The sequence below is a fragment of the Galeopterus variegatus genome, unplaced genomic scaffold (genome assembly GCF_000696425.1).
Source record: "Galeopterus variegatus unplaced genomic scaffold, G_variegatus-3.0.2 Scaffold1057, whole genome shotgun sequence".
NCBI lineage: Eukaryota > Metazoa > Chordata > Mammalia > Dermoptera > Cynocephalidae > Galeopterus > Galeopterus variegatus.
The window spans coordinates 99,622-126,520 of NW_007727168.1; positions in this window are offsets into that span (position 1 = coordinate 99,622).

Here is a 26,899-nt window from a genome sequence, read left to right on the forward strand (position 1 = left end):
CAAAAAAAAAAAAGGGGGGGGGGGGACTCACAGGGTAGTGGTTCTGCCTACAGGCAGACTGAAGTATGGAGAAATCTGTGCAGACATGCATCTGGGGGATTGAGGGTGTTTTGGGTTTGACATACAGATTGGTTGAGACTGAGCCAGCACAACTAAAGAGTCGGCAAAGAGCCCCAAGGAAGGCTTGAGTGGGAGAAAAGGACCCTGCAGCAATTCAGGGGGTTTATTTGCTGGTGATGTCTTCAGGGACCTGTGAGTAAATCTGGAGGGCACTGAAAGGTGATGAGGCCCATCATACATCAGAATGAGACATGGTCACTTCAGCCCTCTTCAGGGGTCTCTGCCAGGCAGTGAGAGGTCATACCACAGCAGCAACCTTGGAATAGATGAGAAAAAGCTCCTGCCACTTTGAAAAGATGAAAAGAAGTGCATCTAGATTTTTTTTTAAGGTAAAGTCAGCCCTAAAGGAAGTACAGAAATATGTCTACATTAGACCTAGTAAATTGTTCCCAGTGACTCTCCTAGTAATAAAAGCTGACTAAAGAGGAAAAAAAAAGGAAATAATATCCCAAAGCATTAATCGTACTGAATTGTAAATTATTTGTTCCTAATTCCTTTTATATCTCTAGTTAGTACCTTACAAAATGCTTGGCACACAGTAAGTGCTAAATAAATGTTGATGAATGAATCTTAGACTCTCTCATCTCTAATGTAGTCACAATTGGAGAACCAGGTGGGAATCCACATATTATATTATTTTTGAGGCTATCATTAACTGTAGTGACGAGGTAACCTCATAGGATGCATGATTTGTGAGCTCTAAACATGTTTTATTGCTGAAAAATAGCTCCAAAATTCTGGATCTCCACAATTCACACATTTTTCAGTGGTAATGATAACATAACTACGTGGATTATTTCATTTTTAGGTCATGTTACTATTTCCATTTTACAGTTAAGGAACCTGAAGCTAAATGACTTACTCAAGCCTACAGCTCAAATAAGGATTTGAACTGACTCCAGAGCTTGGGTTTTTTGACCACAAACCTATCCTACCTCTGACACTATTGCTAAAAGCCTGCAACAATATAAATATCACTTAGGAAAGAAAAAAATAACGAATTGTCAATCATTAACATATTAGTTTGAATTGATTCTTCAGATAAAATAGCCGGGCACTGAGCTGGAACCTGAAAAGAGAGAACCGAAAATCTGATGAGAAGAATGTTTTTAAAAATTCTGATCCCTGGGCTCTGACTCATTTATTTAGCACTTACTGTGTGCCAAGCATTCTTAAGTTACTGAATAGAAAGAGAGGGTTCTATATCTCTATCAGGCCAATTTCATTTTCTGCTGGGAAAACCCTCTTTTCCACATGTGTATACTACAAAAGATGCATTACTTATTTAAATCTTTTAATAAAATCTTAATTACCCAAAGAATTGGGTAATTTTTTTTTTCTTTGCTCTCCAGCATCACCAAGAGTTGGAGATCAGATTGAATGGGAGAATTCTCCCAGCGAACATGCCAAGAATAGCTTAATAAAATGTTCTATTGCCCTATTAACTGGGGAGTGAGACCATATTAACGTTATAAACTTTATTGCAAGGGAATCTCTACAGCAAAAACATCATTCAAAAAGCCACCTATTAAGGAATAAATAAGGCTTTGGAAATTACCTTTAGTAAACATTTGATAAAAAAATTGAAACAGTTATCTATTTAATTCTTGTTATGTGTACTTGAGACAAACTCTATTTTTTCCCTTGAACTACCCAGAGATTCTTGTGAGGGTAAACACAGCCTGTGGCTCACACTTTGATATGAGTAGAGTTTGCTTAGTTTTCTTTTCCCAACATAAAGAAGCTTTAACCATTGTGAATAGTTACAGTGAAAGGTAACATTTGCACATTTAGATTCCTGAGTTTCTTAGGAAAATTGAGTTTTCTGTAGTAGAAATTTCCAGAGATTTGTAGTAAATAGTTTAAAAATTTATTGTAATAAATCTTTCCTCATATTGAGCATGCAAAGCTTGGAAAGTATGTGGCCATCAGATGTGGCATTCTTTAACTATTTATATTTTGGGGTGAATCAAAGGAATCCGGTATCTAATCTAATATAATATATAGCTAATATTTATAATATAATATGATGCAATATAAATATGTTTTATATATATTAGTATATACGTATATAGATGTATATTTAATATTCTACCATGTGCCAGCTATTTATAATAACAACAAACTAATATAAACTGAACAATTTATTAAGTGCTAAGCACTGTGCTTTAAAAATCCTATTCCTAGGGCCGAGCTCACGCTCTCAGGAGAGTGCGGCGCTGGGAGCACAGCAGCGCTCCTGCCGCGGGTTCGGATCCTATATAGGGATGACCGGTGCGCTCACAGCGCTCACTGGCTGAGCGTGGTGCGGCCAGTCTCAAAAAGGACAAAAAATAAATAAATAAATAAAATAAAAATCCTATTCCTAGAATCTTGATCAGGGAAGCATTTGTTGATTACTACTTCCATTCCTGTTTCACAGGTAAGGAAACTGAATCAGAGGTAACATCACATCCTCATGGCCACCCAGCAAGTATCAGGGACTTGAAGCCAAAACGTCTGACTTCAGAGCCTATACAAGGGGTTTTCAAAAAGTTCATAGAAAGATTCGTATTATCTTTTAACACTATTTTCCTCGAATTTTTTAAGTACCCTGGTACAAGTACTTTTAACCACTTTATATATATGGTCTCATCTAATTAAATTCTGGAGCATTGGTAACAAAACTCCATTTCTGATTTATTTGTGTTTCTCTTTGTGAATGAAGCCCTGGCATAAGCATTTGTACTTCTTGCCCATTTCACTCAAATGAAGACTATTTTATGACACAAAATAGCCTTCACTCAAGGTTAATAAATGTGTAAAATGTGCCAATATTCTTGGGCCTGGCAAAATGCTTTCAAGTTGAGGGTCATCTCAAGTGAACACTGACCTGACCTCCTCTGTCGTATTCATTAACTCTTGAAACTAATTCTGAAATACTAGCACTAATTACTTAATCGCTACATAGGGTAAGTTACATCTTGTTAGTCTGATAATGGTTTGTTAAAACACCAGGTAATTTGAAGCAATTGCTATTTCCTATCTAACTAAATGCACTATTATTCTTTACTAAGCTATTAGATAGTTTTCCTGCTTTCCAAATTAATGTGAGGTTTTGCTATACATTACATTATCATTAAAATAAAAAAAGTCCTTTAGTAAACAATTATATAGCTTGCTTTGTAATTTTACTTTTATTTGCATACTTGGACAGACATTTAAACCACTAATGGGTATGCTGCCAGTATGAATCTGGCCCTTACATCATGGCACAAGGGGTGACAATCAGCTTTGTATCTCATGAATATTCATAACCAATAATAAATAAATAAAAATATATAAACCATTAAATGTTCACAAATCTTCCAGATTTAAATACATTACATTCAAACTTGAATGTCATTATTAACATCAATATTTACTCAAAGTGAATTTCAAGTAGTTAGTATACCTAAATTCATGACCTTTTATTTAGATAATTCATCAAAATAATTTTTAAAATATTTTTGAAACATACTTTTACTTATTTTGGCAGATCAGTGTCAGGAATCTTCATTTTCTCTGAGTGTTGAATTCAGCACAACATAGGCTGAATTCCATCTTTGATATAAGTAAAGCTATACCAACTTCCTTTAGGTTTAACTTTGCATGACATATTCTTTTCCACTCTTTTTATTGACACCCTTCTAAGTCCATAGATTTAAATGTGTCTCTATTAAGCAGTAAATTATTGTTTTGTCCTAGGAATTTTGAGGATTATTACATTTAGTTGACGTTGATACCCAGGGATCCAAAGTGTCGTCGTGGCCCCCCTGTTTGTTTGGGGGAACAATAGGGACTAGATAATAAAGAGAGTCCTGGCTAACCTCAGCTCCTAGTGGACGCATTGGGTCTGCAGAGCACAGAAGTGTCATTTCCCAGTCCCCAAGTGTATACTTGGAATTGATATACTTGGTAGTCAAAGTAAACTCACACATTGAGTCACTGGCTTGTGTGGTAGGAGCTATCATGGTGAAGATGGCCGTGTGGAAATATCTGAGTTTGCACCCACCCCAGCCAAGATAGTAAGTCAAAAGCAATACCTCATCTTAGGAAGGATAACAGATTAGTGTCACCATTAAAGAACTAGAGGACGCAGAGCTGATGGTCCCTATCATATGTCCATTTAATTTACCAGTGTGGCCAGCGCAGAAGCCAAATGCATCCTGAAGAATGCCTGTAGACTAGTGTTAGGTCAACCAAGTGATTTTCCTGACGTCCTGTGCTGTGCCATAGTGGGACTGCAACAAGGCCTCAGATACATGGTATACTACCATTGATCCGACAAATGCTTTTTGCATTTCAATTAGAAAAGAAGAGCAGAAACAGTTCACATTAACTTGGAGTGGACGACAATGTTTAGAGGTCAGCTTCAGGGCTATGTTAATTCTCCTTCGCCCTGTCATAATACTGTCTGAAGAGCTCTGGACTGCCTGGTATCGCATAAAACATCACACTGATCCATTACATCAACGACTTCATGCTGACTGGACAGCGTGAGAAAGAGGTGGTTAGTATACTTGAGGCCTTGGTAAGGTATTAGCACTCCACTTAATGAGAGTGAAAAAACAAACAACAACAAAGAAAAAACTTCAGGCAAAGTAAATCTAACAGAGTTTATCTGAGCAAAGACTGATTCATGAATTGGGCATCACTCAGAACCAGAAGAGGTTCAGAGAACACCACTACAGCAGCAAAGTGGCCAATGAGTTTTATGGGCTAAAGCAAAAGAAAGACAAAGAAAATATGTTTGATTTAAAATATATTTGGTTAGACTGGAAAGACCCTAGTTAGAGGTTAGTTGGTGGTTTCTGACTGGTAAAATTTCTAGTTTTGTTTTACTGTTTACATCCGGCTTCAATTTGATTACATAAGAACTTAAAGCACTAGATCAACCCCAACTTAATGGCCTACCAATTAAAATGTTTTTTAAACATGAAAGAGTAAACTCCAGGGAGATTCAGGGAACTACCACTATATGAAGTTTTTAGGGGTCCAGTTTTTCAAGGTTCAAAGGTAAGACAGAAAATCATTTACAAAATAAAGACAAATTGCTGAATCTTGCATTCACCACCTCAAAAAAAAAAAAGGAAACACAGCGACCAATGGGCCTTTCTGGATTCTGGAGGCAACACACTGCATGCCCAGGAATACACACCTGCTTTGGTCGAGACAGAATGCTTAACAATGAGGTGCAAAATGAGCATGTGTTTAAACTGCCAATTGCACGTTAGTTTCATCAGACCCACCACGTCATAAATTCAGATGGGCCCAGCACCAGTCTACCGTAAGATGGAAATGGAACATCCAAGATCAAGCCCAGGATTAGAGCACAAGAATAAGCTGCAGCATCGAGCAGCTCAGACCTTTATGTCACGCACCACAGTTGCCCAGCACCTATCCCTCGGCTCACACATACAGCCATAAGGGAGTTCTTCCTTATTTTTCTTTTTTCCTATTCTAGCCATCTTCTTGCTTTCAAGTTTACTCTGTAAGTTGGTAGTACTGTGTCTGAACTGAGGTGCTTTGCTGTCTTAAAGCACCTACTGTGAATGAAATTGCCTAGGACCATCCATAGGGAGTTCTTGTGTGACCAGCTGAAAGAGGACAAGGCCCAAACTTGGTTTATGATGGGTTGGCTCAGTACATGAAAATACATAGCAGCTGCCTTACCACCACATTGGGAGGTACTTTGACAGACAGTGGAGAGGGAAAATCTTCATAATGGGAGGATATTGATCAGTGTGGAAGAAGAAGTGGCCCCAGGTGAGAATATAGGTTCCTGGACAATGGCTAATGGGCTGACTGTCCAGTCAGAAGCCTGGAAGGAAAATGACTGAAAGTGTGGAGACGAAGAGGTCTGGGGTAGAGGCATATGGGTGGACATAGACAGATGTGTGGGCATGAGGTGTGAAAATTTTTGCATCACATGTTAATGTCCACCAGAAAGTGTCCACCACAGGAGAGGCACTGAACAACCAAATAAACAAAATGACCTTAATCAGGTTTCATCACCGGCCAACCCAAAACTAGAATGGTGGGCATAAGGATGAAGTGACCTTATTGACAGAGATGGCGGCTACATAGCCACCAGGACTTACCCAGGTGATAGCTGAGGGTAAGGGTAAATCTTAGAATGGATAGGGTGGAAAGGTGAGGATGAGGACCAGTTGCACCCCAAGACCAACTGCAGCAACCCGGTCTGCAGTTCATCACACTAACCCCCATTTCTAATTTTCCTCTCAGGAAAAGAAGCCCACGGGACCATAGAGGAGCTGCTCCCTGAGTCTGTGTGGAGAAGTAGGTCTGTGTGGCACAAAGGATGGATATAGTGGCCAAGAAAAGAAACCAGTCAGATCTTCTGTTGTGAGGACCATAACTGATTGATAACCCCAGCCACTGCCTCTCTGGATGTACCACTGTGTTCACGCAGGGGCCAAGCTTCCTGTGAGCAACTCCCAGCCAGTGACTGAGCACAGACAGGATACTAACCCAGGCCAGTTCCAGCAAAACGCAGGACTCTTCCATAGGGCAACTTTGACTGCAAGACTCCCCATCAGCCTGGCCAAAGCTTTCTGTGAATTGTACTGAGTTCTGAGTCTCTGTCCATGTCAATCCTCCTCTCTCCTTCCACTGGAATCAGGCCTGCATTGTGACTGGAAGCTTCTCTCCACTTTCTCCTGCTCCCTACTCAACAGTCTCCTATGCGTCTGTCTTGGCGTCAGATTCTAGGGGGACCCAAACTAACACACTCATCTGTTGAGTTCTTGACTTATTTTATGTTTTAGTTGTAAATTTCCATTGATTTTTAAAATATATTCCAATTCTCTTGTGAAATTCTCCATTTCCTCTTTCTTGAACATATTAATTATAGATATTTTTAAGTCCCTGCTTGTTAATTCTAGTATCTGGATTACCTACAGGTCTCTAAAGGTTTTTTTCCTCTTTGTTTTTGGACATATGGTCTAGTTTCTTGGTGTGCCTGGCAACTTCTTATTGAATGCCACACAATATTTTTTAAAACCATGAGGTTCTAAATGATATCTTTTTTCCACAAATTAAAAAGGTTTAATTTTCTCCTGGCAGGTAAATAGAGTATGGACAGATCACCTCGATCCAATCTAGGTGGAGTTTCTTTTTTTTTTTTAATTTTATTTTATTTTGTCAATATAAAATGTGGCTGATTATTGTGGTACGTTACCAAAACCTCCCTCCCTCCACCCTCTCCCTACTCCCTCCCAACAACCTCATATCTGTTTTCTTGTCGTATCAACTTCAAGGAATGGTAATTGTTGTGTCTTCTTCCTTCCCCCCACCCCAGTTTATTTGTGTATTTATTTATTTATTTTTATCTCCCACAAATAAGTGAGAACAATGTTTCAAGCTTTGTTAGGGGTGATATGTTTCTGGTTTAATTTTGATTTTAGGGTGCATTTACTCTTGAGGTATAGCCCCCCTTGGGATCTCAACTGAAAGCTTGGGTTGTTTTCTGGTTCCCTTCCACTTTGGTGGGCTCTGAGCCCTATCAACTGCTTCCCCAGATCTGGAAGACTGCCTATATCTCTGCTCAGCTCTTTAACTTTATAGATGCTGTTTTTTGAGTGGGTCTTGACATCTCTCCTTACTGTAGAGCTTGGAATTTAGCAAATACCTCAAAGAGAAAATTCATGGAGAATTTCAAGATCGCTTTTCTTTGATTGCCTCTTCTCCTAGCCCCTCAAGTCTTAGCGACTTTGGCAACTCTAAACATCAACTTTTATCTTTTAATCCCAGTGAAACTGCAGATAGACTCAGGCCACCACATTCTGCATAGCCTCTTTTCTCCATTTCTTTGATCAGCCACTTCCTGAAAGTAAAAAGTGGGTGCAAGGCTGAGGTTCACTGAGTAAGCTATCCTTCTCTCTTGGACCTTGGTTCTGCAAATCCTGGCTTCCTTGATGGCTCTCCAATGCATTCAACACATTTTCCTTTTTTCTTTTTCCATCCAGTTCTTCAGGCTTCAGATGTGCCATATTTCCTCCCAACTCCAGGCCTTTGTCCATGCTCTTCTCTCCTCTTACAACATATTTCCCCCCTCATCCCCCTATTTAGTTAACCCTCTTCTTTCAGATATTGCCTCAACCATCATTTCTACAGAGAAGCTTTCTCTTAAAGCTTTAAAGCTTTAATTATCAGATTAAATTTTCTCTCTCCTATTGTACTATAAGCTTAGTGTGGGCATTTATCATGTCTGATCAACATTTATCTCCCAGTGACTAACAAATGCCTGACACATAAGGAGTGCTCAATAAATATCTATCGAATGAATATGGTGCTATCATCACCTTTTGTAATATCTCTTTCACTATATTGGAATATGACAACATGAGTTAAGATTATGTTGATGAGTGAATGAAGCCAATAAACAACAGCTAAATAGTGTCCTAATAATTGCACTGTGTATGTGTGCACATGTAGAACTATTGAGTTATATAAGGCAAAAATGCAAACTACCCAGCAGTGGGAAAGAGACTTCTTGGACAAGTACTTGAATATTCATTGAAACCAGCAAACTACAAAGATATCCAGGGATATAATTTTAGACTCTGATAAGAGCAGTTATGCAGTAATTCATTGAGCAACTCTACAAAAATGAAATGCTGACAAAAAGAAGAAAGATCAAAGAATGCTTTCAAGGATAGAGCAGGAATCAGGCATTGCAAAAGGAAGGTGTGATGTGTTTGGCAGAAAGGTTTAGTGAAAGGGAGAAATGGAAGAAAGAATGAACTGCTGGAGAGAGCAGGAAGTTCAAAGTGTCATGTTTCTCTCTTCAACACAGATCAAAAAATATGCCAACATCCCCACCTGCCTGACTTTGTAAAGCAAAATAGAAGTGAAAGGTGAGAGATTAATTCCAAATAGCTTAATCATCTTAATGAAATATCCCAGGAGTCTCAAAGGATCCTAGAAACTAGTTAAAGTTTACTATGGTTAGCTGAAACCAAAATGGTCATTTGGTCAATTCACCCAAAAAAATAATCAAATCACCAAAATTAGCAGTTTCAGTGAACTAGCCAATGAAGTCACACATGAAGCAAGCAGCTCCATAGAGAGATCCCCAAATCCAAGGTGTGCTGGTCTTGCCTGGAGCCAGACCCCACCATATAGTCTGAACATTTTGCTTATTGGTGACATTGCCAACAAAGGCCCAAAAGAAGGATTTCTATTCCAATTTTTTTGGTAAGATACATCCAATCCAACTGCATTAATCTGTCAACAAATATGGATTACGTACCTGCCATGTGCCTGGTGCAGTGCCAGGGGCTGTTGATGCCATGGTAGTCTGAACCACAGATTCATTGCTGACCTCATGAAGATTACAGTCTACTGTGGAAAGGAACATTAAGCAAATAAACAAGCAAATGTAAAATTGCCACTGTGATGAGTGCTACTAAGGAGAGGTACATGGTGCCATGGCAGCTTGAAATCAGGGGATTTGGCCTTGATAAGGAAACTTCCCTGAGAAAGTGGCATTGAGCTGGGAGCTAGAGGATGAGGAATAGAGGATGAAACCTCATTCTAGGCAGAGGGAACAGAGACGTGTGTGCATACCTACTGGGAGAACTTAGTTAAATTTTCAGATTTTTTGGGTTTTTGGTTTTTTGGGGTTTGGGGGGGTTATTTTAACTTCTCAATATACATTGTAGTTGATTTTCATGACCCTTTACGTGTTCCTCTTCCCCCTCCCTCTCAATTTTCAGATTTTTTTTACAATACTCAAAACTTCCCTTCCCTCCCCTGGTATGTACTTTACTTGACCTTGGTATAAGGCAGAGACCATGCCAATGGTTTGGCAAGTATGGCACTTCCCTCATCATGCACCAGTAGGAGGCACCAACATGGAACAAGGTGGTTGCATCACCCCCAGTGGCCCTGAGGGGAAAAGAAGGCAGCAGAAGAGAGGGGAGAGCTCAGAGTATTAACAGGGGCATGAAAAGAGCACATCCCCTTCTAGCTCCCATTCCCTGGAGAAACCTACTTCAAGGCCATATGTTGGTGTCTGTACTGATGTTGGGACACCCCCCAGCCTTTTACCCTGCCTGGAAATGGCAGGGAAAATGGTGAGGTGATCAACTGGAATGCCAAAAGCTCTGCGTGTCAGCTCTTACAAACTCTCCCTAAGTGAGTGGGAGGCTTGTGATGACTGCTTACTCCCATCTACCAGATCTTTCAGGAAAAATATGAAAGACAGGGGAGACAAAGCCAAGGTGGAGGGGTTTACAGTCTGAGAAGATAAACCCCGGGGATGACTCATTTTAAAAATAGTACTGTAATTGCAACAAAAACAAGACAAGAAATCACTGCAAATGACTTTTTATGAGTCCAAAGCACAGCATTTCCTTCTCCTTGGTGTCATTCAGCTGTCATTGTCTGGCCCACACAGCAAAAGCAAATCAGGCAGGCAGCTTTGAGTAGGCTCCTATTTACTGTGTCTATGACTTTACAGCACCAAATTTTCAGTTAAAATACCAAAAATAAGAGACGAACAGCCCACTTTCCATATGTTTTCCACTGGCATGATACTCTTCAGTGGTTGCTTAGGCCTGCATTGGTGCTAACATATTTTATAAGACCTGTGAAAAAACTACAATTCTTCACACACAATGACGCTTCCATGTAAAGGTGCAAGCCTCTGTTGATGTTGATTAACGATGATACAGATACTATGGGGATTGCTGGATGTGGGGAAAGAGTACACCAGCATCAAAGTGTGTAGAGTCCAGAAATAGGAGAAGAGAGTTTATATGCAAAACGGGATCAATGCAGTGAGCCCATAAAGTGAAGAGTAAGAGCTTGGGGTGGTGGAAGGGGTTAGCTCGGGTAGCGTGAGTCAGGCTTAGGTTATAAGTATTATAGAAACGCCATAAGGAGTATTATATGAAAATACAGAAAGCAAAGCAAACTCACAAAAAGCATAAAGAAAAACTACAGAGCCTATATTGGGATAGAGACAGGGTAGACAGTGGAAAGAAAAATTTTCCTTAGAAATTAGAGACAAAGAGATCCCAGATATGGTGAGCTGGTTGGTGGCTATGGAGTTAGGGCATTTCCACTGTTCAGCCATGAGGCACTGACAAGCTTCTTCCCCAGGTGCCAGGAATCAGGCTGGACCTTCAGTGGGTCATGCAGTGATCTGAAGCCAAAGGTAGGAGTCTATACCCCCGATGGCAAGAACTTTCCCAGAGAAATATGGTGGTGGCTCCAGGACTGGGAGGCCAATAGGGACAGGGAGGACCTCAAGATTTACTATTTAGGACAAACCAGGCAGGTTAAACAAGGATGAACTGGGTAGAAGTCTAAGTCGTGTCAACTTGAATGTAACAGGAGATCCCCATTAGGTCTGAGTGACAGAAGGAGGACAATCAAAATAGTCATATTGTTTTAAAGTCCCCTTTCCAAAGGCAGGAGGCTATCAAATCAAACACCCTTGATACCCCAGCTCATAATGAAGAGACCCCACTCTGGGCTTACATCAGCTCAATTTGAAAAAAGGTAGAGTTTTCCCCTCAGTCCTAGGAATATGACTGTGCAGGATTGTGCTTCCTTTGGAAGTGAGTTCTCAAACCATTCTAGTGGCACCACTCAGCCAGAGTTACTGGTTCTGGGGCTAAATGAAAGAGCAGGGTTAGTCTCAGTGCTGTTTCTAAATCCATCAAGTTGCCACATTAGCCCTGCTCATCAGCTTGGCCTGGAAATTGTGTGCATTCAATCCCCCACTTCTTCACAGCAGAGAGAGAGCAGACAGTCCTAGATTGGACAATTTATCAGTCATCTTTCATCAGAAGTCTCTCATTCCTCATACTTTCCTTGCTCTTAACTGACAGATGCAGCAGAACACATACATACAGATGGTCTTTAGCTGAGATGACCCTCATTCTCTGTGAATAGTAAAAGGTAAATCTATGTAACACATATTCAGCCTTTGTGTGTGGCAGGACCAAGTGCCTGAGCAAAGTGAGAAGGAGCAGATGTGGGGACAGAAGACAGTAGCACACAGAGCTCGGTATCAAAAGCAGATAGCACTTCTTTCAGTCTCAATGTGATGGTGGTGGGATAAAGGGACCCAGTAATTCAGGATGAAAGACATGAGGACTTGGAAGGCAGAGATCTAGCTCCCTCTCCTCCTGCCAATCTTGTTTTCATTGCAACAACCACACAAATGCCTCTTACATTAAACTACAGCTGAGAACAGGAGATTGACAGAATTTCCACTTTCATCTGGATGATTCAACATCATGTAGAAACAGCCACTGTAGACCTCCTAAGGAGGGAAAGGGTGGAAAGCAACCTATCTTGAAAGACAGATTTAAGGGGAAAAAAGTTTATAAGCCACTAGGTGTTTGGTACTTATTTTCAAGGCTATAAATCCCACAGCAGGTGCACCTAGGCAATCAGGATAGGCAAGAACTCTGATAGATTCAACAGTGATACTTAGGGCCACAGAAACCCTGGGAGGCTATAAATAGTCATTAGGAGTGAGATGTTGCTGAACAGTGAGGAAAAAATCCACCAATGGGGCAGAAATGTAAATCAGGAACTACTATGAGGAAATTGTGTTTTCATGTTAAGTATAAAGGAAGGAAAAAAGTTAGAACTAGATTTCCTTCCAATGCTTAGTCAGAATTTGAGTCATTTCAGAAAATTTCAAAGAAAGGAAAGAAGCAGAGAAGAGAGGGAACAAGGGAGGAAGAGAGGGGCAAGGGAGGCAGGGAGGGAGGTTTCCCCACCTCCCATTTCATCTAAACGCCCATTGAACCTAGCAGCTTCAATCCAGATGTTACAAATGCGTCCACAATCAATGAGCTTACAGAGACTGTCACAGCAACTTCTATCATCTTTCGGTTACCAAGGTTGGTTTTTGTTTTGTTTTGGGTTTTTTGGTTTCTTTGTTTGTTTGTTTGTTTGTTTGTTTTGCAAGAGAACAAAACTCATTGATAAACACTGTTTACTTCTCCCATATTCTCTGCCAATGGTGGCAGGATTCATGCATGTGGATAAGTCATTCATGAAGTGTAGGAAGGTCATTGCAGCAAAGGCACCATGCACATGTGAAGCAGTTATAATCATTTTCCAAATTCACTTCTCACCTGTTTCCACCCCCAACAAAACACATATTTTAATCATTAAGTTGCTTTAGTTTATTGGATTGCATCTCACAAATTTCGTGGAACAATAGAAGCATATTTCCTTATATTACACTTAACAATATAGTTTTCAGTTTGTTTCTGTCTGTAGTTATACTTTTGATGATTTTTTCCATGAATGATATTTCTATTATTGGAGTAGGTCACCTTGAAATGTAAGTCTGCAGTACATATAAAGAACTCTATGGAAGCTACATTTTTTTTGAAGTTCTCTTTCTCCCTTTTCTTCCCCCCACCCCACCTTTCCTCTTCTCTCCCTCTCTTTAGCAAATTTTGCATATGGATTTATAGAGCAATTATTGTTGCAAATATATAGCAATACAGAATCAGAGTGGTGAAAGAGTAGGTAATGATATTGTTATACCACTTAATATGTTCTTGGCTGACCCACACAGACCCTATTTCAGAAATGCTTCCATAGACCTAGAATATAATTGATTTATTTCCTCAGTCATGGGAGGATGGTCATTTGTTAGCAATAAATGAGGTTCGGCATCAAATAATATTTCATTAAGTTCTACAAGTGTGATCAGACTAAACGAAAAAGACTGGGAGTTCTGAAATAAATAGAGGGAATAAAGAATAATGGTGAAGAGAATCAACTTTGAAGGTGTATCACCTGGATTCAAATCCTGTCTATACTGCTTATTGGCTGTATAACTTTGAGCGTTAACCTCCATACCTCAATACTTCTTTTTACCTTTGCTGTGAGAGTACCTGTGCTATGGGTTAAATGTGTCCCCCAAAAGTTCATGTATAGGAAACTTGATCTCCATTGTAGCAGTGTTAAGAGGGTTGGAAATCCACTTATGATATTCGAAAAGGAGGGGCCTTAAAGAAGTGATTGGACTAGGAGGACTGTGCCCTTGTGAATGGGTTGACCCATTCATGGAGTAACGGGTGTGGTTCTGATGGCTCTAAAAGGAGAGCAAGTGAGAAATTTAGGTCTCTCTTGCTCAAACCATTCTCGCCATGTGATAAGCTGGTCACCACAGGACTGTAGAGTTCCATGAAGAAGGCCCTCAGCAGATGTGTTCCTTGAACCATGAACTTCCCAGCCTCCAAAACTGTAAGAAATAAATTTCTCTATAAATTACCCAATTTCAGGTATTCTGTTATAACAGAAACAGACTAATACAACCTGCCTCCATGATTACTGTAAGGATTAATACTAGTGTATATATAAAGCTGTCAGCACGTGGTAGTGTATATATAAAGCTGCACAAATACTTAATCATAGGAACAGTTACGTATACTGAAGTGGTTTAATGCTGGGTCTCTTCTCCACCACTGCTTGACCCATATACTCACATAGGTGGCCACAAGGTCCTCTCAGTACTCCTTCTGGATGTCCCTCACATCTGTGCTTCCTCTCCACCCTGTTGCCAGGTCTTACTGCAGATTCTCTTCACCTTTCTCTCAATACCTGGACTACTGCAATAGTCTTCTGACCCAGCCTTGTTACCCTTGCAATCTACCCCACCCAGCACACTGATTGTGGTTCTGCTTTTTTATCGTCATGCCTTCCTACTGTTAAAAAATGTTGATGTCTCCCCACCACACACAGGATGAAGCTGATATGTTTTAGCTTGGCATTCAATGTCCTTCACATCGTGGCCCCAGCCTATCCAGACAGCATCATTTCCCACTATACACCAGCATTGATACTTTGCCAAGTCAAATTAATCTAACCACAGCAATGGCATGCTGCCACGTCCCTAAATTTGAAACAAGTACATGGATTCTTAGAAACTGTTCTAAAGCTTTTTGCCATCAGAATCAAGAGAAAGTCAGACAAAGAATACATGAAATCTTCCTTGTGCCAATATGTCTCCTCTTTTCATACAAGTAGGCTGAAAGAGAAAGTAAAATTGTATATCACTACTGTGAACAGCTTTGAGAACCCAAAGGACTGGTTAGATCCATCAGCATTTCAGAAGCCATTCAGACTATTCTGAATCAGGGTCTCAGCAAGTGTGGGGACTCTGTGGTCAAGGTCAGGATGGGGTCCCTGTGTGAGCAGCTGTGTGATAGGGACAAGGGAGGCAGCAGGACCAGCACAAGTGAGAGAAGGAACAAGAGGAGCGATGAAGGGGCTCCACTGCGCTGGTCACTATTGCTGTATAACAGATTACTCCAAACCTTAGTGGCTAAAAGAACCATTTCATTTTGTTCATAATCTTGTAAGTCAGAAAATTAGGAAGAGCTCTGCTGGGCAGGCAGGACTTTCCAGGGCTAGAATAAGGATATGGGAGTCATAGACATATAGTTTGTGGTTGAAATCATGGTGGTGTATGAGATTTTCCAGGGAGAATGTGCAGAGAACAGGAGAGAGCCAAAGGTAGAAACATGGGAACACCAGCTGTATTAGAGTTCACCAGAGAGACAGAACCAGTGGGATATATACGTACACATACATAAATACAGAGAGAGAGAGAGGATCTATTAGGGGAACTGGTTCACACAATTATGGAAGTTGACAAGTGCCACCACAGGCCGTCTGCAAGCTGGAGAACCAGGAAGACTAGTAGCATGACTCAGTTCAAGCTCAAAAGCTTCAGAACCAAGAAAGCGGATGGTATAACTCTCAGTACAGGGCCAAAGGCCTGAGAATCTGGAGAGCCGCTGGTGCAAGTCTTGTAGTCCGAGGCCAGAGAAGTTGAAGTTCTAATGTCCAAGGGCAGGAGAAGGATGTCCCAGCTCCAAAAAAAGAGAGGATGAATTTGCCTTTCCTCTGCCTTCTTTCCCTATCTGGGCCATTAGCACATTAGACGATGCTGCCCACATTGAATGGGGGTGGATCATCCTTACTCAGTCCACTAATCCAAATTCCAGTCTCTTCCAGAAACACCCTCACGAGCACACCCAAAATAACACTTTACCATTATCTGGGTACCCCTTAATCCAGTCAAACTGACACCTAAAATTAATGGTCACTCTAGACTTGGCCTGGTCTTTAAAGAGTAGGACAAGGAAGGTGTGTCTTAATTACTTCTAACTTGCACACATTCCTTGTGCATAAATGACTACTTTGAAAAGAATTTCCATGGACACTGAGAAAACAGGTGACAAAAAAATTCTGCTTCCTCTCTTGTGGTTGCAGTCAGATATTGGCTGGGTCTGCAGTCATCTGGACTGAGTATCAGTATGCATTTTTAAAGCTAATTGGATAAAGAGATATCAGCATCATGCATGGGTATTATCAGTCAGAATATACAAGGCTTTGCTGCAATAACAAAGAACTTTATAACGTCAGTGACTCAAATAACAACGTTTTTCTTGCTCATATTACACATCTATTTCAGTTTGACTGGGAGCTCAATTCCACATCATCATCATCCCCATTCTGCAGTCCAGGCTGATGAAGCAGCCACTGTCTGGAACATCACTGGTCAGATGGCAGAGGGAAAAGAGAAAATGGCAAAGCACACACTGACCCTTAAATCTTCCACATGGAGGTGACACATGTCAGTACTATTCACATTTTGTTGGCTAAAAATGGGCTATGACCATGCATGAGCTCAGAGGCAGGGAGAAACAATTTTACTACATGCCCAAAATGAGACAGAGAACCAAATACAGTAAACAGCATTAATGACTAGTACAACAGGCATTCACAACAAAAAGTTTGCTTTTGATTGGGAAATCAGGAAAGACTTAATGGAAGTAACCAGGAAAGGTAACATTTGTGTTATATATAAAGGGTAGGTGTCGGTTCTCCCACTGCCGGAGACCGACAAAGCCGGGCTGGAAGAGACCCCGGACCAGCCGGCGGCAACCTCTTATGGGGCTGAGCGGGATGATGAGTGTCGCAGGCCCGATCCCCTCTGCGCTTCGGCCCGGGGACAAAGAAAGAACACCGAGCCAGGAGAGCGGTCAAAGCCGGAACTCTGTTTATTACAGCAGACAGGGATTTTTATAAGGTACTAGGGGCGGGGGAGCCCTTATCCAATAGGGAGTTGACACACTGCTATCCGGGGGGAGGGGTGAGGACAGGGCAAGCGGGAAAAAAGTGCAAAGTCACTGTACCCCGGAAGAGAAGGCAGCTAGCGACGTGTACATTAGCGCTTATGAAATGGCGGCGGCAAACTTATGCCTTTAAAATGGCTACTGTTGAAAGACAGGATTTACACATGGACAGGCACCTTATGGTGGAAATGCACCGAAATGTGGCCCAACAGGTAGGAAGGATTTAAATAAATGGAGATGGAGAGAAAAGAGGAAAGAGAGAAAAAGTATGAAGGTAGGAAAGTACCAGGCAATATTATAGGGAATAGTCTCACTTAACTGGAAGACAAGGCACTAGCTAGTTCAATCTAAAAAACTTTATGCTAGAGAAAAAGATGAATTTGCTCTATACCAAACCATTAGATTGATAAGCCTGAGAGTAAAATGACATGCTCAGTTATAGACTGGATAATGGGGCTGCATGATAGGCCATGAAACTAGATTCACCAAGTAAATGAAAGAATAAGCCCTGAGGATGAGATTTAAGAAATAACATTTTGCTTAAGTCAGAGAAACAGGAAGCATCCTGTTAGAACTAAAAGATAATAACAGAAAAGAGTCCTGGCAAGAGGGGACATGCACATTCTGAGTCCTCTCTAATTTTCAGTCTTCTCTCACAAATAAAAGAATAGACTGGCTTTTGGTTTTAAATGCCATCATACTGTTAACATCCCCTGCGTTCTTTGGGTAGGAGAAATTAATAACATTAGAAATATCTTCCTTTGTCATAATCATCACATGATAGAAAATTGGTAGTTTCATTGCTGGTCCAAAAATCAATTTTGGTTTAAAGCAATAGATGGCTAGCTACCAAATATCAGCTAATATCATCCTTAATATAAGCTTCTGGAAGGCAGGGCCTGGATCCTGTTTGAATTTATGTGTCCATTGTGAGCATCAAGAAGATATTTGGTAAAATGTGTTGAATTGTCTACATTATAGAACAGAAAATGATAGGAAATTACTCCATCTGGGTTGCTCACCCTTTTCTTTCAAGGCAAATGTTTCGCTTAAGTAAGATTTTTGCCTTCATTAAAGTTTTCATGTGCGGAAGATATGGTCTAAATGCTTACGTGGTGAATTTCTATTTTGTTTAAAATTTTATTTTATGCTTAGGTTTCCTTTTCTTGCTGTGTCTTTGCAGTACCTATCAACTTCCCACTCTGATAAACTAAGAAGAACAGCTTAGTAAGAAACATCAACTGCCTGCTGAAAGTCTCCATCAAGAGCACTCTTGAAACAGCCAGCTTCCAGCTTCTTCTCTCAGCCCTGACACACTCCCTGCGTCCTGAGTCCTACCTTCCAACATACTGCTCCAAAACTAAAAGGAGAAAAGTATAAAGAAGGACAATTCTTTCAGTGCTGGCTACTAATGTAGTCCTCCCAGGCTTCCTAGATTATAATCCTTTTGTGCCACATGCCTGAGTTCCTTCTGAAGTCCTGGGTTCTCACACTTCAGCATGATTCAAAACCACCAGAGGCAAAAAATCTGCAGTCCCTGCCCACAGTAGGGCCATGGTAGAATGGCCCTAAACATGTGTATGGCAGCTTTTGGTGATCTAGCCTTGGTATTTCTGTTCCTGATGCTTGACAAGATCCCTTCCTGAGGAGGCTAAATTGTACGTACACGTGTGTAGAGGGCGAGGCAGGAGGATGAGGGGAGCTGGAAAAGGGCCAGATTTAGATGGGCTTCAAGGAAGAAAGTGTGTTAGGCCAATAGTTTATGAAATGATTTTTGAGTCATACACTTAATATAGTGTACAATAAAGAAAAAGATTTACTGCCCTTTAAGAGAATTAGACATTTAGAAACCTCCTCCATTTTTTGAGGAGCTGGGAATAGTTGTCTAAAATCAGCCAGGGCGTGACAGGGAAGGAATACCCATGTCTTGGCCAGGCCCAGTTGAAAGGGCAGCAGGTCTCTCTGCACTTGAAAGGTCAAGTGAGTAGATGTTAGCGTGAGATGGTAGTGAGGAACGATGTACTCTGGTTACTCTGGCTGAGTGTGAGCTGTACCACACCTGGGACAGAACAGACTTCAGTGAAGGATTTTTACCAATCAGATCATATTAAGCAGACAAAAATCATTAAATCACTAGACATGTTATTAAACTATGTTTGTTTAATAGAAAATGTCTCGATGACTTTGCTTCATTTTGTAGCCTGATATTAACACGAGGATCCTCCGTCCTCAGTTTTGACTGTGGCACTAACACAACAGGCCCTAAGGTGAGTGTGAGAGAGGTCGTCATACAAAGGACTTAGAAGGGCCAGGACTAGAAAGAAGGAGTAAGGACTTGTGAAGAAGTTAGAGGGGGGCCGGCCCGTGGCTCACTTGGGAGAATGTGGCGCTCATAACACCAAGGCTCCGGGTTCGGATCCCATATAGGGATGGCCGGTTCGCTCACTGGCTGAGCGTGGTGCTGACAACACCAAGTCAAGGGTTAAGATCCCCTTACCGGTCATCTTTTTAAAAAAAAATAAAAATAAAAAATAAATTAAAAAATAAAAAAAGAAGTTAGAGGGATACCTACCAGAGGTGAGAGGATGCCCCTCCATGGAGGTCTGACCCCCTCACCTCCAGCTAGCGAGTCTGTTCTCTGTGGCGGCCGCAGCCCCCCAGGTCAGCCTGCACCAAGAGAGCCGGTGTTTCCCTGCACTGGAAGGAGCGAGACTTTCTTGGGTTCTAGACTTGAACGGGAGAACCTGAAGACCATCCACCACTACCCAAGAGCCCAGGAAGAGGCCACAATCCACTCCATTCACATAAGGGAACTACAGGGGAGAAGCCCCCAGTGATGGGACTCTGAAGAGCCAGGAAAGCACCCTGTCCCTCCCCTCTCCTCCCTGCCCTAGTTTTGACCCTGGTGGAGATGAAAAGCAGCTAACAAGTGGGCAATGAAGTAACTCAACTGAAGTAAATCTAGCATGAGGGTGGGAGTTCAGAGAAGAAGTCTTAACTTTAAAAGAGGATTAAGGCAAGAGTTTAACATTTGGGCCAGAAATCCTAATTTCTGACATGAGACTTTGTTTTTAGCTTAAAGTGATCATATACAATCTTTTGCCTGAGATTAAGCATAAAATCTATAAGATCTTCCAGCCAGGAGCAAGAGAGGAATCTTTCCACAGCCTAAATTTAAAGGAGCAGTAAAAGCAAACACATAGTAGCATTTTACAATATTTTAGAATTCACGCCTTCAACAAAGTGGATACATTTATGATCGCCTTCTCAGCCCTGACTATAACAACGCTGTGTCTAGTTACACAAGGTATGAAAACTGTCACCATCTTTCATATGATGTGAAAATCTACAATTTTCTAAAAACAAAGCTTCAATCTACCAGTCTTGATTCCTTGAAACTTCTGTAAGTTAATAAGGAAAGGCATCCTTTTCAGAGATCTCATTTTCTTATCAATGACTGTGTCTAGCCAACTCTTTCTCACATGTAACACGTCATTGAGGCTTAGGATTTTACTCTAAGACAGGACTATAAAAATATAGTATTCTGGTCTATCCATAAAATTTGCAAGCTACTCTCTTCTGCTGTAGCTATTAGCTGCCATTTCTTTAGATGTCCAGCTACTAAAATTTCCTAGATAACTGAGCATTCATTATTTGCTAAAAGGAATGCTTTAGAAACTTAAGTGGCACGGGTGTGAATGCGGGCTATTGTTCTCCCAGCATTGAAGATGAGAAGGGGGTGGTGCCCTTGGTAGCAATGTGGTCACCCGAAGTGGATTGCACCATCCTAAAGGGCAACGAGATCTTTGATTGTCAGGGTGAGCATTCAAAACAACTTTTTTATTAACCCCCCCAAAAATGATTAAATATAATTCTTTATCTTCAAAGTGGTCCTTTTGAAAAATTGTGATATTTCTACAAAAGATGACAATCTGCCAACACAGAATAACTTGTGAATGCAAATATTGCTCACTTCATTGTTCCTGGTTTCCTTCAGAAGCTACATAATCTTACTTTCTAAAAAATGTAGGCTGCAAAGTTAATAGAATTCAAAAGGACTATCTTTCAATCTGAAAAGTTATAAAGATGTTAGTTCTCTGAGTCTTTAAGGAAATCCAATTATAGGTCTTTTTTATTATTATTATTATTATTCAAGCAAAGACCAAAAGAGGAGCTTTTCTTCCCTGATGTCATTTGCTCAGCAGGAACTCACCTTGACATTGGAGCTGATTTCCCTGCATTTCTCATTAAGAAGTTGCTACCAGATACCCAAACTCTGACAGACACTCTGTGTGAGCAGTCACAGGTTGCTCTGTTCACCTCAGATGTGCACTTTTCACACTGGTTTATCTGCAGAACTCAGGGACGGGACTAGGGCGAGAGCGAGGTGCCTCGGGCACACAATTTAAGGAGCAGCTCTCGGGGTCGTGCAAGTGCAGGGTGAGAGAGTGACTCCTTGAGTTCTGCACCCTCGGCACCTTACTCCCTCATCCTAGTCCTGGCCTTGGTGGAACTTGTTATTTCTAAGCACCCCCAATCTTTAAAAAAGAAAATGAACATAAATGTTTAAGAGTCTACTAAAATATGTGCTGAGTTGCTTTGAGACTCTCAAAGAACAATGATTTAATGTTTAATCTTCTTCACACTAACAAGGAGTTGAGCAGAGCAGACATTGACTGATGAAGACTTTGTGCGAATTACACACAAAAACAGTCATCCCAGGAAGAGGATAGGACTCTTTGAGGTGTTCAGAACACATCTGTGTCTGGAAACATTCATCTCTGCCTTAGGAGAGAGGTTCTTATTAGTTTTGCCCAAACTACCTGGTGTTAACACATTGACATGACTATAACAATCCTGACTCTGAAATAATTGAAGTTTCCTGAAAAAAATCTTCACTCTTAGGGGCTTTGGGAATACTCTTTAGTACAACCAGGAAATGGTGTACTAAATGTTATTCAATATTCCAAAGATTTAATAAACTTTTCAAATATCTCAGTCCCAGAGAAAATGGCATATGCACTGACGCATTAGTTTGATGGTGCAACATTTCTTTTCTTTGTTTTCTATTATTTTTGCTTGTATTTTGTTATATTTTCGTTTTTATCTTGAAAAGATGTCACAGGTTTAAACAATGTGGAATCTTCGGTTCTTGAGAAGAAAAGCAGAATGTTTTAATTAACAAGCTCGGTGAATGCCTCTAATGCTTGTCTGTTCCTTACTGGATCCGTAGGTATATGATGGGCCAAAGTTGGCAAGAAACTTGGACTCATTCCAGCCCCAAACCCCTCATTTTACAGATGAACAGACATGCTTGCTGACGTTATTGATTGTCCCTCTTCTTCAAATAAGTTTTTCCTTTGTTTTCCAATCCTTCTTGATTTCTTTTTACCATTGTGGATGCCAGGCCATTACCTGAACTAGCTTCCATGTGACTCAAATACGTTTGTCTGTGTTTACTCATGAAGTAAAAGGGCTTTTGTTATCCAAGCAATTTCCTACATAATATGGCAGGCATTGTGTGTCCATCTCAATGTTATTAATAAAAGAGATCTACTGATATTTTTGCTTAACTCTTCGCATTGTTCTTCTTTGACAGATATTAGTCAGCATAAAATAAAGCTCTCTCACTCTCTCTTCAAGAACAGAAACTCTGAGAGAAATGCCCTACGCAACACCCTTGCCACCTTTGGTTAATTTCTGCCACCAGAAGGTGGAAATTTAGCTCAGTTCATCATAATACAGATAGTTCATCCCCCCTTTACTCTGCTCGCCGACTTCTCGTTGATCTTCCAGTAGGATAACCACAGAACTGGATTGCTTCTAAAAATTAAAGAGATTCATCTCAGGGATGTCCAGTCAGGACATTTCTTTGTGTTATGTTTTGCAAGACTGGATGTCGAGAGTCCCACTTCCTCATCCTAGGATTTCCATTAAATGTTTAGTCAGTCTACAAACATTTCTCTCACTGTAATACCCACTTGGTCATTGAAATGTTATACATTACTGTCAGAATGTTAGATGCCACCATCTCTAGGAAACCTTCCCTGAGCTCCCCCACCCTCATGCACACACACTCACGAAGTGGGTAAAGAGCTCTTCTTTTGTATTTCCATAGCAGCTTCTATTCATATCTGCCTGAACACTTATCACATTTTATTGTTCTAGTCTATTTTGTTCTCTTTCAGATCATGAAGGTAAAGCCTAAACTGTAGTAGCACTTAGTGAAATATGGAAGATTCTCAATAAATATTGGTTAAATGAATGCACAGGAAACACTTCACATGGTTTAGGTTAACTCCATCATATAAACACAGAGTCCCAGGCCTCAGATGTAAACAAGAACAAAGTAAACAAAAGAAAATGTTTTCAATCAAAAAGAACAATAAAGTTGTAATCAAATCAATGGAGCTGATGGTAAGATTTTTTAGGATACCGATGATCACTGAGCTCACAGATATGTTTGTAAGACTGGTATTCACTTATCCAATAAGTATTTATTGAATGCCTACTGCTTGCTAGAAACTATAATAGGAGGAAGAACGTGAACAATTTTGCTGATGGATAAAAAACAAGAGTGACTTTTAAGTTCTTTATCAATTGGACTTTAAAAGACCTCATTTCCATGGATTTTCATGGTGTTGCCTAGGGATTATATCCTGAGGAACTCTTTACTGTGAAATACTTTTTTTATAATAACAGTTAACTAACACTAATCTGAGCCTTATGTATGCCAGTCTCTGTGCTNATGTCGAGAGTCCCACTTCCTCATCCTAGGATTTCCATTAAATGTTTAGTCAGTCTACAAACATTTCTCTCACTGTAATACCCACTTGGTCATTGAAATGTTATACATTACTGTCAGAATGTTAGATGCCACCATCTCTAGGAAACCTTCCCTGAGCTCCCCCACCCTCATGCACACACACTCACGAAGTGGGTAAAGAGCTCTTCTTTTGTATTTCTATAGCAGCTTCTATTCATATCTGCCTGAACACTTATCACATTTTATTGTTCTAGTCTATTTTGTTCTCTTTCAGATCATGAAGGTAAAGCCTAAACTGTAGTAGCACTTAGTGAAATATGGAAGATTCTCAATAAATATTGGTTAAATGAATGCACAGGAAACACTTCACATGGTTTAGGTTAACTCCATCATATAAACACAGAGTCCCAGGCCTCAGATGTAAACAAGAACAAAGTAAACAAAAGAAAATGTTTTCAATCAAAAAGAACAATAAAGTTGTAATCAAATCAATGGAGCTGATGGTAAGATTTTTTAGGATACCGATGATCACTGAGCTCACAGATATGTTTGTAAGACTGGTATTCACTTATCCAATAAGTATTTATTGAATGCCTACTGCTTGCTAGAAACTATAATAGGAGGAAGAACGTGAACAATTTTGCTGATGGATAAAAAACAAGAGTGACTTTTAAGTTCTTTATCAATTGGACTTTAAAAGACCTCATTTCCATGGATTTTCATGGTGTTGCCTAGGGATTATATCCTGAGGAACTCTTTACTGTGAAATACTCTGTATGTGGGATCCGAACCCTCGGTGGGAGCGCCTCCGCGCTTCCCAAGTGGCGCACTAGCACAGTGCGCCACCGGGCCGGCCCCCTGTGAAATATTTTTTATAATAACAGTTAACTAACACTAATCTGAGCCTTATGTATGCCAGTCTCTGTGCTAAGCACTTTATATGGATTATCACATTCAATCTTCACAACGACACATTGTGAAGATGAAGAGTTGGAGACACAGAGAGGTAAAGCTGTTTTGCTAAGACCATACAATGGCAGAACTGAGCTCCAAGCCCAGGCAGTTAATCATGCCAGTGTACCCCTACATATGATTTCCAAATAACCCTCCCTTCACCTCCCCTTTTTATAGGGGACAGTCATTCTCATATCATGCCTTTGAGAAGCCTGGCTCAGGGTCAAGATTTATCCCTTATGCCTTCCTGCTGACAGCTCACCTACCTCACTGTGCTCAGATATTCTGATGTCTTCCATAGTCCCACCCCTGGATGTCCAGATGCTTTGCACAATGCTAATATCCTGCTCTATATCTGAAATGGGATACAAACAATAATTAGGATCCCAGCAGAAAAGAAGAATAAGACATTTCTATGGAGCATACCAAGGTGAGAGGCTGGGCACATTGGACCCACACATGCCCACGAGATTGCAGTGCCCTTCAAGGCCTTTGGGGAAGTGAAAATAGGCCCCTCAATGTGAAGAAACAAAACCTTCAGTGGAGGGATGGGTGCTTCATCTGACTTGGCAGTCTCCCTTTCAACAGCAGACCATTGACTCTGGCAGACTTCAGATGAAACTTTCTCCAGCTTGCCTCATCAAAGGGAGGCTTGCTACTGTGCAGAGAAGCTTTGAGGCTTGAAGAGGAGAAAGAATATAAAGTGAGGAACTGAGGGGTCTCAAAGGACACCTCTCCCAACAAAAAGCAAACGAATGCAAGTATAAAAGACCCATGATTTCTCTACTAGTACGTAAAAAATACAGGTTGCTAGTTTGTCATATCGTAAACGTTTTCCCCACTGACTCTGAAGCCATCATGAGCTCAACCAAATCTGAATTAAAAGAGGCTTCAAAGGAAGCTTAACAGTTGGTCACAAGGGGTAAATTTCCCTGTACTGCAAAAGGGAAGGCTCCCTGGAGGGTGCTAAGTGGTAGGGTCCCTTCAGTAGCTTAATACAGTAGCAAATCATAACACTTCACAGGCCAGAGCTGGATGCCACGGCCACCTTCACCAACTTGCTCAAAGTCACAATAAAACAAGAATGCAAACCCACAGCTGTCATCTCTGATGACAGATTTACTGACTTCGGATGGCCTCTTCTCTTTTTAATACTTTCCTCCCCAGATGGTATGTGAATGACAGAGACACACACGACTGAGGTTCAGAAAACTTCCCACAACTGCTGAGTTTCTGACTAAAGAGACACCTTCTCAGAGAGTGGGACACCTTAGTACAAGCACATATTTGCAGACAAGGTGAAAAGAGAACATTCCAGCTCCTCCAGGTGTTGGCTCATGACCCAGCTGCCCTGGAGTGCTTCCAGGAGGGTGAGTTACATCCCCAAACAGAAAGAAGAATGCCCACACTGTGCCCATTAACTGAGATTTTTGACTCCCCATCAGGGAGAGTATACGTATGTATTCAATAAACATTTCAATAGTGCTATGTATAGTATTCTAAATGCCTACAACTATAAATTCACCTCATCATCATAACGATCCCATTATACCAACAAAGAAACTGAGACATAGTGTAGTGACTTGCCCAGAATCACACGGATGGTAAGTGGCAGAGCCAGGTACCCAACCCAGGCTCTGGCTCTGGAGTCCAAGCTCTTCACCCCCCTGCCGTGCCACCTTTCTATTAATTCTCTCATTCCTGTGCAAAAAAAAAAAATTCATGTCCCCTATCATATAAGGCCTTCCTCAAGGTATGATATGCCCTTCAGGGCTCATAAGTTATCAGTGCTTCAAGGTACAATTCCATAAGCTGGCTCAAGATGGTTGGGGAAAGAAGGAAGAACAGAAGGAGGTGCAGGGCCATTGAGATTATATTCCTGTTG